Below are 12,679 nucleotides of genomic sequence, written 5' to 3'. Positions count from 1 at the left end.
ATCCTGTCAATGATCATCTTAAATATTTTGGTTATTGTAAGCCATTGTTCTTCTGTACACATTGTGGTCAACTTTTAAGTTTTCAATAAACCTGCAGTGTTTCCCCTGAATTTATCTAGAATCCATGGTAAATGTTGGGATAATTGATATCTTGATGATATTCTATCTTACAACCCAAGATATAGTATAGTTATCCAGCTTTTTAGGTATGTTTATTTAATTTCAACTAAATATGAAAAAATTCTTTTAAATTACACTTTTGTTGATTTTATAGTTCTTATATTTATTGTTGTTCTTTATGAACAATATAGCTTGAAACTCAATGATAGTGTTGATATTTTGTGAAATATCACAGGCATTTTATTTTTAATATAATAGTGATGATGTTTTGTTTCTTTATTTCCAATTCAGAAAATGTATCTCAGTATTTTACCACACGTTAGATATACAATAGGCTTTTATCAATGTATTATGACAATGAGAAAAATACTTTATATTCCTGGTTTTCTGAAACTAATTTTTAGTCCCATAGAATATGGATATTTTTCAAATATATTCTCCATATCTATTAAGATGACCATTTTTTGCTTTCTTTTATTGACAGGATGATAACACTCATTGATGCACAATACATATATTTCAAATATCATTCAATTGGTAATATTTTGTCATTTGTATTATGCTATCTTCTTTAACTATGCATGACTCATAAATGTCTTTATATTTCTCTCTACCATCTTATTTGTACTATACCTCCCCATTCCCCCTTCATATCTATTTTCCTTCTTTTCTTACTCTTTTTGTATTGAATTTTTTTGAACTTACTTTTTCTTCAAGTCATTGGAAAGTTGAACACTAGGATTCTATTTTATTTTTTAATTAAAAAATATCTATCATTCCTTTTAATTACCTGTGGCGGATTCATTTTGACATTTGGCAAAACTAATACAATTATGTAAAGTTTAAAAATAAAATAAAATTTAAAAAATAAATAAAAAAATAAAAACTAAAAAAATAAAAATAAAAAATAAATATCAGTGTCTGTCTGTACTCTCATTCCAAACAATACAAAGAATTTTAACAGTTTGATTCTCATCACTTTCCTCCTGTGTATTTATTTATCTGGTGTATTAGTTTGAAAACTTTGAAGCACAAAATCAATTTTTATTAATTTTATACTTAATAGTCATTTATGTTTAATTCATTTATCACTTTATTTATTAATCCTTCTTGCATACAGCCTTTCACCTGAAATAAATTTTACTTTTCAATCATCTTTACAATTTCTATTAATGAGAGTCAGTGTAATAAACACAACTTTTGCTCAAAAATATTTGTTTTCTCCTTTGCACAAATTATACTGAGGCAATATTTCATCATATTGAAGATATGTGTTCATTATCTTTGAACTTCCATTATTTCTGGGAAGCTGTGGTGGAAAATCAAAGATGGATCACAGTTATCCCTACCTGCCAGTGCTCCTTATGTGCCCCTCCCATAACTTATAACTCGAGTTTGGGCAGTATCTATGACTTGGGCTTCGATAGCCATCAAGTAGTTAAGACTCCACACTTCCAATACAGGGCACATGGGTTTGATCCCTAGTCAAGGAACTAAGATCCCACATGCCACAGATCAGATCAGACCAGATCAGTCGCGCAGTCTGTCCGACTCATTGCGACCCCATGAATCGCAGCAAACAAGGCCTCCCGGTCCACCACCAACTCCCGGAGTTCACCCAGACTCAGGTCCATCGAGTCAGTGATGCCATCCAGCGATCTCATGCTCTGTCGTCCCCTTCTCCTCCTGCCCCCAATCCCTCCCAGCATCAGAGTCTTTTCCAATGAGTCAACTCTTCGAATGAGGTGGCCAAAGTACTCGAGTTTCAGCTTCAGCATCATTCCTTCCAAAGAAATCCCAGGGCTGATCTCCTTCAGAATGGACTGGTTGGATCTCCTTGCAGTCCAAGGGACTCTCAAGAGTCTTCTCCAACACCACAGTTCAAAAGCATCAATTCTTCAGCGCTCAGCCTTCTTCACAGTCCAACTCTCACATCCATCCATGACCACAGGAAAAACCATAGCCCTGACTAGATGAAAGTTTGTGGCAAAGTAATGTCTCTGCTTTTGAATATGCTATCTAGGTTGGTCATAACTTTCCTTCCAAGGAGCAAGCGTCTTTTAATTTCATGGCTGCAGTCACCATCTGTAGTGATTTTGGAGCCCAGAAAAATAAAGTCTGACACTGTTTCCCCATCTACTTCCCATGAAGCGATGGGACCTATGCCATGATCTTCGTTTTCTGAATATTGAGCTTTAAAATAACTTTTTCACTCTCCACTTTCACCTTCATCAAGAGGCTTTTGAGTTCCTCTTCACTTTCTGCCATAAGGGTGGTGTCATCTGCATATCTGAGGTTATTGATATTTCTCCCAGCAATCTTGATTTCAGCTTGTGTTTCTTCCAGTCCAGCGTTTCTCATGATGTACTCTGCATATAAGTTAAATAAACAGGGTGACAATATACAGCCTTGACGAACTCCTTTTCCTATTTGGAACCAGTCTGTTGTTCCATGTCCAGATCTAACTGTTGATTCCTGACCTGCATACAAATTTCTCGAGAGGCAGATCAGGTGGTCTGGTATTCCCATCTCTTTCAGAATTTTCCAGTTTATTGTGATCCATGCAGTCAAGGCTTTGACATAATCAATAAAGCAGAAATAGATGTTTTTCTGGAACTCTCTTGCTTTTTCCATGATCCAGCAGATGTTGGCAATTTGATCTCTGGTTCCTCTGCCTTTTCTAAAACCAGCTTGAACATCAGGAAATTCACGGTTCACATATTGCTGAAGCCTTGCTTGGAGAATTTTGAGCATTACTTTACTAGTGTGTGAGATGAGTGCAATTGTGCAGTAGTTTGAGCATTCTTTGGCATTGCCTTTCTTTGGGATTGGAATGAAAACTGACCTTTTCCAGTCCTGTGGCCACTGCTGAGTTTTCCAAATATGCTGGCATATTGAGTGCAGCACTTTCACAGCGTTATCTCTCAGGATTTGGAATAGCTCAACTGGAATTGTATCACCCCCACTAGCTTTGTTCGTAGTGATGCTTTCTAAGGCCCACTTGACTTCACATTCCAGGATGTCTGGCTCTAGGTCAGTGATCACAACATAGTGATTATCTGGGTCGTGAAGATCTTTTTTGTACAGTTCTTCTGTGTATGCTTGCCATCTCTTCTCAATATCTTCTGCTTCTGTTCGTTCCATACCATTCTTGTCCTTTATCAAGCCCATCTTTGCAGGAAATGTTCGTTTGGTATCTCTGATTTTCTTGAAGAGATCTCTAGTCCTTCCCATTCTGTTGTTTTCCTCTATTTCTTTGCATTGATCACTGAAGAAGGCTTTCTTATCTCTTCTTGTTATTCTTTGGAACTCTGCATTCAGATGTTTATATCTTTCCTTTTCTCCTTTGCTTTTTGCTTCTCTTCTTTTCACAGCTATTTGTAAGGCCTCCCCAGACAGCCATTTTGCTTTTTTGCATTTCTTTTCCATGGGGATGGTCTTGATCCCTGTCTCCTGTACAATGTCACGAACCTCATTCCATACCTCATCAGGCATTCTATCTATCAGATCTAGGCCCTTAAATCTATTTCTCACTTCCACTGTATAATCATAAGGGATTTGATTTAGGTCATACCTGAATGGTCTCGTGGTTTTCCCTACTTTCTTCAATTTAAGTCTAAATTTGACAATAAGGAGTTCATGGTCTGAGCCACAGTCAGCTCCTGGTCTTGTTTTTGCTCACTGTATAGAGTTTCTCCATCTTTGGCTGCAAAGAATATAATCAATCTGATTTCAGTTTTGACCATCTCGTGATGTCCATGTATAGAGTCTTCTCTTGTGTTGTTGGAAGAGGGTGTTTGTTAGGACCAGTGCATTTTCTTGGCAAAACTCTATTAGTCTTTGACCTGCTTCATTCCATATTCCAAGGCCAAATTTGCCTGTTACTTCAGGTGTTTCTTGACTTCCTACTTTTGCATTCCAGTCCCCTATAATGAAAAGGACATCTTTTTGGGGTGTTAGTTCTAAAAGGTCTTGTAGGTCTTCATAGAACCTTTCAACTTCAGCTTCTTCAGCGTTACTCGTTGGGGCATAGACTCATGCCACAGGTACTGCGAAAAACAAACAAATAAACCTACAAGAATCCTATGACTTGCATTCAGCCAAGGGAATTTGATAAAACTTGACACAGCCTCAATAATGTTACTTACCATTACAAGAAGGTACAGCCAAAAATAAACAAATAAAAATTCTATGACTTTCTTCCAGTGAAGGGAATTTGATAAAAGTTGCCACAACCACAATAATGTTACTTAATGTTACTTCAGATTCTAAAATGTTTGCCAAGCAGGTGTGTATCTAACAAGGTTGACTAGATGTGATTCCATGAGAGCTAATGTTGTTTTTGGCTTATAGACCATAGGTTTCTTTTTCTAGGCTATTCCTGTTCAAAATATTTGTCCATTTTCATATTAAAAGTTTAGCTCCTTTTCTTCATTGGATTAACAGATCTTAATCCTTTATTTTCTATATGTGCATAATGTCTTTCCCTAATTTATACAACCAGATAAATAATTTCAGCTTAGTTAAATTTATCATAGATATTTTTTATTCTGACTCATTGCTTTGTCATGTCAGCAACTTAATTACATGGATCTGTTTTTAATGCATTCATCAAATCATTTTTTCCTACACTCATAAAATGCTGTTTAGTTTATATAGCCAATTTTGTGAGCTCTCTCTCTTGCTGGCTCAGAAGAGGCTATGCTATGATCAACTTTTTGACAAGGAATTTAAGGCAGCCTTTGGCTAACAGGTGAGCTTCCCTGATGGCTCAGACAGTAAAGAATCTGTCTGCAATGCAGAAGACCTGGTTTTGATCCATCCCTGTGTCAGGAAGATCCCCTGGAGAAAGGAATGGAAACCCATTCCAGTATTTTTGCCTGGAGAATTCCATGGACAGAGGAGCCTAGTGGGCTATACAGTCCATGGGGTCACAAAGAGTTGGACAAGACTGAGCAGCTAACACTTTCATTTTGTCCAACAGACAGTCAGATGCCCTCAAGTCTGATAACTTGCAGGCAACTTAATGCTGCCAACAATCCACATGAGCTTGTAATCGAATAGATCTATGATCTATTACCCCTCTGAGGTCCTGCTTTCATTTAATGAAAGTGAAAGTTTCAGTCGTGTCCAAATCTTTGCGAACCCATGGACTGTAGCCTGCCAGGCTCTTCTGTCAATGGAATTCTTTAGGCAAGAATACTGGAGTGTGTTGCAATGCCCTTGTTTAGGCTATCTTCCCAACCCAGGGATTGAATACAGGTCTCTCATATTGCAGGTAGACTCTTTAACCATTTGAACTACCAAGGAACCCCTCAGAATATTATCATGAACATTTAATGAGTGCATTATTAAAATATTTTAGCAACACTTACATATTTTCACAGGTATTTTGATCAGAGTTAAACATCAGATACCTGCTGAAAACTGAATTTTCTCATAACTATTCATACCTTTATTTAAACTTCATATCCTTCATGATCCAAATCACAGGTTTCCCAATTGGCTTAAATTCTTTCAAAACTTACATTCTAAACTACTGTTATTGATTGAAAAATATACCCTCAGTATTCATAACTCCCAGTGTGACAACTCAGGAAGAGTTCAGTTCAGTTGCTCAGTCGTGTCTGACACTTTGAGATTCATGAATCGCAGCAGGCCAGGCCTCCCTGTCCATCACCAACTCCCAGAGTTCACCCAAACTCATGTGCATTGAGTCAGTGATGCCACCCAGCCATCTCATTCTCTGTTGTCCCCTTCTCCTGCCCTCAATCCCTCCCAGCATCAGGATCTTTTCCAATGAGTCAACTATTTGCATGACGTGGCCAAAATACTGGAGTTTCAGCTTTAGCATCATTCCTTCCAGTGAACACCCAGGACTGGTCTCCTTTAGGATAGACTGGTGGATCTCCTTGCAGTCTAAGGGACTTTCAAGAGTCTACTCCAGTACCACAGTTCAAAAGCATCAATTTTTCGGCGCTCAGCTGTCTTCACAGTCCAACTCTCGCATCCATACATGACCACTGGAAAAACAATAGCCTTGACTAGGCGGACCTTTGCTGGTAAAGTAATGTCTCTGCTTTTTAAAATGCTATCTAGGTTGGTCATAACTCCTTCCAAGGAGTAAGCATCTTTTAATTTCATGGCTGCAGTCACCATCTGCAGTGATTTTGGAGCCCAGAAAAATAAAGTCTGACACTGTTTCCACTGTTTCCCCGTCTATTTCCCATGAAGTGATGGGACCGGATGCCATGATCTTCTTTTTCTGAATATTGAGCTTTAAGACAACTTTTTCACTCTCCACTTTCACCTTCATCAAGAGGCTTTTGAATTCCTCTTCACTTTCTGCCATAAGGGTGGTGTCATCTGCATATCTGAGGTTATTGATATTTCTTCCAGCAATCTTGATTCCAGCTTGTGTTTCTTCCAGTCCAGCGTTTCTCATGATGTACTCTGCATATAAGTTAAATAAACAGGGTGACAATATACAGCCTTGACGAACTCCTTTTCTTATTTGGAACCAGTCTGTTGTTCCATGTCCAGTCCTAACTGTTGCTTCCTGACCTGCAAACAAATTTCTCAAGAGGCAGATCAGGTGGTCTGGTATTCCCATCTCTCAGAATTTTCCACAGTTTATTGTGATCCACCCAGTCAAAGGCTTTGACATAGTCAATAAAGCAGAAATAGATGTTTTTCTGGAACTCTCTTGCTTTTTCCATGATCCAGTGGATGTTGGCAATTTGATCCCTGGTTCCTCTGCCTTTTTTGATCTCTGGTTACTCTGCCTTTTCTAAAACCAGCTTGAACATCAGGAAGTTCACGGTTCACATATTGCTGAAGCCTGGCTTGGAGAATTTTGAGCATTACTTTACTAGTGTATGAGATGAGTGCAATTGTGCGTTAGTTTGAGCATTCTTTGGCATTGCCTTTCTTTGGGTTTGGAATGAAAACTGAACTTTTCCAGTCCTGTGGCCACTGCTGAGTTTTCCAAATTTGCTGGCATATTGAGTGCAGCACTTTTACAGCATCATCTTTCAGGATTTGGAATAGCTCAACTGGAATTGTATCACTTCCACTAGCTTTGTTCATAGTGATGTTTACGGATCTGGAAAAGATCAGTTTTCATTCCAGTCCCAAAGAAAGGCAATGCCAACAAATACTCAGGAAGAGAACTCTCTTCAAAAACCAACTTGACCAGCACTTTGCTCTTTTACTTTGCACCCTTAAAACAGAAAAATAAATTTCTGTTTTTTGAGCAACAAAATATAAAATGTATCATGACACTATTTGCAGACAAATATGGACTTTAGAATTAAGGATGACATTCTCCTGTAACAAATACTAAACACGGAAGTAGCATTGGTATTCAATCGCTCAGTCATGTCTGACCGTGTGACCCCATGGGCTGCAGCACGCTAGTCTTCCCTGTCCTTCATCATCTCCCGGAGCTTACTCAAACTCATGTCTATCAAGGCAGTGATGCCATCCAACCATCTTGTCCTCTATCGTCCCTTTTTCCTACTTTCAATCTTTTCCAGGATCAGAGTCTTTTCTAACGAGTTGGCTCTTCGTATTAGGTGTTCAAAGTATTGGAGCTTCAGCTTCAGTCCTTCCAATGAATATTCAGAACTGATTTCCTTCGGGATTGACTGGTTTGATCTCCTTGCAGTCCATGGGACTCTCAAGAGTCTTCTCCAACACCATAGTTGTTATTCAGTGTTCAGCCTTCTTCATAGTCCAGCTCTCACATTCATACATGGCTACTGGAAAAGATATAGCTTTCACTATATGGACTTTTTTGGCAAAGAAATGTCTCTGCTTTTTAATATGCTGTATAGGTTGGTCATAGCTTTTCTGCCAAGGAGGAAGCCTCTTTTAATTTCATGGAGTCACCATCTGCAGTGATTTTGGAGCCCAAGAAAATAATGTGTCCATTGTTTCCCCATCTATTTGCCATGAAGTGAGGAGACTAGATGCCATGATTTTGGTGTGTGTGTATGTGTTTCTTTTTTTGAGTTTTAAGCCAACTTTTTCATTCTCTTCTTTCACCTTCATCAGGAGGCTCTTTACTTCCTCTTCTCTTTCTGTCCTAAGGGTGGTGTCATCTTCACATCTGAAGTTATTGATATTCCTCCTGGCAATGTTGATTCCAGTTTGTTCTTCATGAAGTCCGACATTTAGCATGATGTACACTGCGTATAAGTTAAATAAGCAGGGTGACAATATGCAGCCTTGAGGTACTCTTTTCCCAATTTGGAACCAGTCCATTGTTCCATGTTCAGACTAACTATTGTTCCTTGACTAGCATACAGATCTCTGGAGGCAGGTAAGGTGATCTGACATCTCTTTAAGAATTTTCCACAGTTTGGTGCGATCCACACAGTCAAAGGCTTTAGCATAGTCAATGGAGCAGATGTAGATGCTCTTCAGTAATTCTCTTGCTTTTTCTATGATTCAACAGACGTTGGCAATTTGATTTCTGGTTCCTCTGTCTTTTCTAAGTCCAGCTTGAGAATCTGGAAGTTCTCAGTTCATGTACTGTTGAAGCCATTCCTGGCTTAGAGAATGGGTAGCAGGTGGATGAGTTTTGAGATATCTAAAAAAAAAAAAAAAATGATGTCTGGGTCTCTCTGGCAAAGTCACATATGGAAATGAGAACTTGTTATTGGAAACAGGAGAAAAGGCAGTTTTTGTTATAATATGCCAATGCAAACAAACAAAAAAGCCACCTCAACTGAAATGTACTCTAGTATTTTGTGGAAGATAAAATTTGTGTCCAATGGAATTGAATATTACCTGAGGAAACTTGTAAGCAAAATTTTAAAGGAGGAGATTGGTTCCTGATGACTTCTTACAGTGAAATGTAGAGAGAGATAAAGAAAGAAAGATGAAGCATAAAGAAATACGAATTTGAGGATAGAAAATTTTCAGCCTATCCCTAACACACACACACACACACACACACACACACACACACACACACACACACAAAATGAGAACGCTTTCTCTGAAGGGGATCCTGGGAATGTAGTTGATAAAAATAATGAGTATGACTCATGGACTTATCACCTATCTCAGTAGGAGCCAGGAATATAAATGGGATTGTACCAACAAAGAATGCACCAGTCTGAACTAAAAGGGACAGAGAAAGCGGGACAAAACAAAGGCACTTTGTTACACTTCATGGATTCCACAGAATTGGATCACAAAACAGTTAAATCATGACTATGAATGTGTATTATTTTTCAAGTAAAGAAAGAATGATCTCAGAGGTGATTCAGAGATTACAGTGCTCAGTGATCCCTTAAGATATGAGGACTGATGAAAGACACTGTTCTACTAGTTAACAATTTCTGTTTTTTAAAATCTTCTTACAAGGACCTACTTTTGTATTTTCCAAAGCATGATATATATATCATGTGTGTGTGTGTGTGTGTGTGTGTGTGTGTGTATATATATATATTCATTTCTATCAAGTTTAATACTTGGTAGCTACTTGAAAATTAATTTTGTTGAAAATGAAAACAGAAAACTTTCTAACAAGAATATGACTTTCTTTCCTACTTTCAGTGATTTCCTTTACATTTTTTATTGGACATAGTTAGATTTGGCCAGCTATGAATTCATTTTGCTACTGCTGCTAAGTCGCTTCAGTCGTGTCCGACTCTGTGTGACCCCATAGACAGCAGCCCACCAGGCTCCCCCGTCCCTGGGATTCTCCAGGCAAGAACACTGGAGTGGGTTGCCATTGCCTTCTCCAATGAATCCATTTTAGAGTTCTGTTAATGTGAAAAATCTCTCTTTTCATTAGAAAAACCCTAATACAATTATGTAAAGTTTAAAAATAAAATAAAATTTAAAAAAAATAAAATAAAAAAAAAGAAAGAAAAACTTAGACAAATATAAGAATGAGGTTATTTTGATAGCTAGGTGCTAGTATTCTTATAATGACTGTAAACTAAGATAAAATTGGTCATGGTTTGAAGTCACATAATTGAAACTTTTTTTTTTACCCTACCTACATTATTGGTCCATGTTTATATCTGAATTTCAACTGAAAAGCAAAGATAAATTTTCTGTCAAATAACTCCAAAATGACATTGCAAAAGTACTCAAATTCAAATTTCAAGAGTTATTGGGCTATTTAATACAAAATTATTAATACTTCATAATGATTTTCTTGAAAATTGCACAAAATAATTCTATCATGAGTGGTTCTTGGCATATTGGATTTTGCAAAAATATCTCTTTCTCTCTCTTTATAATTATTTTTCTGACAATATCATTTTTAAGACAATTGTTAAATCAAGGGTAAGAGTTCTGGTGTTGACTCTACAATTAATTCACATATTTTTCTTGGCCAAATCTCTACCATATTCTAGGCTTAAATTTCAGTTAATACAAATGGATAGGTCTGATAAATACACTATCAAGCCTTCAATTTCTTCTAGACCCTTAGATTCTCTGCCATGTACCTCATTGTCCAGATTGTATAGTACCAACTTTATTTCTCTTATATATCCAGTTAATCACTTGATTGGTTACTATGACACTGTTTTCTACATTTTTCTATTGTTATTAAAAGCTTCAACAAAATGATAGTTAAAATTTTGAAAATAATTTTTCTCTTATGGAATCATTCTAACTCTGGAAGTAATCACTAGAATAACAAACCTCAGATTTCTAGGGATAATAACCTAAAGTTTTGAAAGTGAGACTATAGGAATAATAGTTGGATGTACTCATCTACATTTTAATTCCCAAGTCCATCTCTTTTTGAAATTGGAAAAGCATTATTATATGTATAAGACAAGACCTTAAAACCTTCCTTTAGTTTTAAAGAGATAACGAAATATGTCACTAAGAATTATAACTACAAACGGGTTTTCATTCCAAGATTCTCTTTTCTATTTTTGCTGTATTCTATCATAACATAAAGACCAATCTTTTGTGGTTTTGTCAATGTTTCATAAAACTTGAGGCAAAGTAGGAAAATAGTGTGGCTAGTAAAGCAACATTCTGCACTATGCTTTTATTCTGTCTTTATGTTCTAAAGGAGGAGAGGGAAAAAAAAAAAAAAAGAGTTTCAAGATGCAGAAGTAAAATGTTTTTGGAAAAAAGAGAATAAGAAGTATTATAGAGGCCTTTCTCTTTTCACCCCAATCCAGTTTTTATGTATGGGGAAGGTGGGCATGTAATAAATTTACTTATAACTATGCTTCCCTCAGTGCTCCAGAGGCAAGTTGATGATGCAAGAAATGTTTTCCTGGAGCTTACAATATTGAAAACTTAGAAGAAATCAAGATTGTTATGTCTACTGAGAGGCAGAGAAATTCAAAGAGAGTGTATTATCAGAAGGATGTGGCAAACTATCTGAAGGAATAAGTGGCTAAATCTCATTGGATCAGTAGAGATAGAAAGAGCTGAATCAATGAAGATCATGTGCTGTTTGGCCTGGGAAACTTAACTAGAAAAACACAATCACTAAAGATATTTAGCAGCATAACCAAAACTAAGAGACACATAAAAATACCTATCCCCACCTCTAAATTTTAGGAGGGAGGGATATTGGTGGAAAGTTTAAATCTATGTGGAGACTATTGAGTCTTATTTTCTAGGAAACGAATGGATTTAAATAGGAAACTAGCTCTGAATTTTAAATTAAATTCCTTGCCATTAGTACAGCTAAAGGTTTAGATGCAAAAATTACACTGTCTTAGATAAAATGTATTTCTGAACAGTTTAATTATATTACTTATTATAACTGGAAAAGCCCACTTGGTACACCTACAACTTTTTGTTCATTTTGTTGTCACATCAGTTATTTTCATTAATATGATCACATGTGGTTGACAGCTAGCTTGAATTTGGAGTTCTAAGTGCATATAGGCTAAAAAGAAATATCTAATTTAATATAATATTGCAAGAAAAAAATGTAATGAGGATCAGAGAAACACATTTATTCAACTCAAATTTGTCCCTGCAAAGTAAATGTTATATACTAGTGAAAAAAGAAAAGCAAAGACAAAACTTTCACAGATGTTTTGTTTGGTAAATAATCATATATTTTTTAAATTAATTTATTTATTTTTCATGTGCAAATATTTCTAATTTTTTTTAAATTTTATTTTATTTTTAAACTTTACAAATTGTATTAGTTTTGCCAAATATCAAAATGAATCCGCCACAGGCATACATGTGTTCCCCATCCTGAACCCTCCTCCCTCCTCCCTCCCCATACCATCCCTCTGGGTCGTCCCAGTGCACCAGCCCCAAGCATCCAGTATCGTGCATCGAACCTGGACTGGCAACTCGTTTCATACATGATATTATACATGTTTCAATGTCATTCTCCCAAATCTTCCCACCCTCTCCCTCTGCAACAGAGTCCATAAGACTGATCTATACATCAGTGTCTCTTTTGCTGTCTCGTACACAGGGTTATTGTTAGCATCTTTCTAAATTCCATATATATGCGTTAGTATACTGTATTGGTGTTTTTCTTTCTGGCTTACTTAACTCTGTATAATAGGCTCCAGTTCATTTTTTAAAAAGATTA

Source organism: Bos taurus, chromosome 12 (genome assembly GCF_002263795.3).
Source record: "Bos taurus isolate L1 Dominette 01449 registration number 42190680 breed Hereford chromosome 12, ARS-UCD2.0, whole genome shotgun sequence".
Taxonomy (NCBI): domain Eukaryota; kingdom Metazoa; phylum Chordata; class Mammalia; order Artiodactyla; family Bovidae; genus Bos; species Bos taurus.
Note: the sequence above shows the minus strand (reverse complement) of the source record.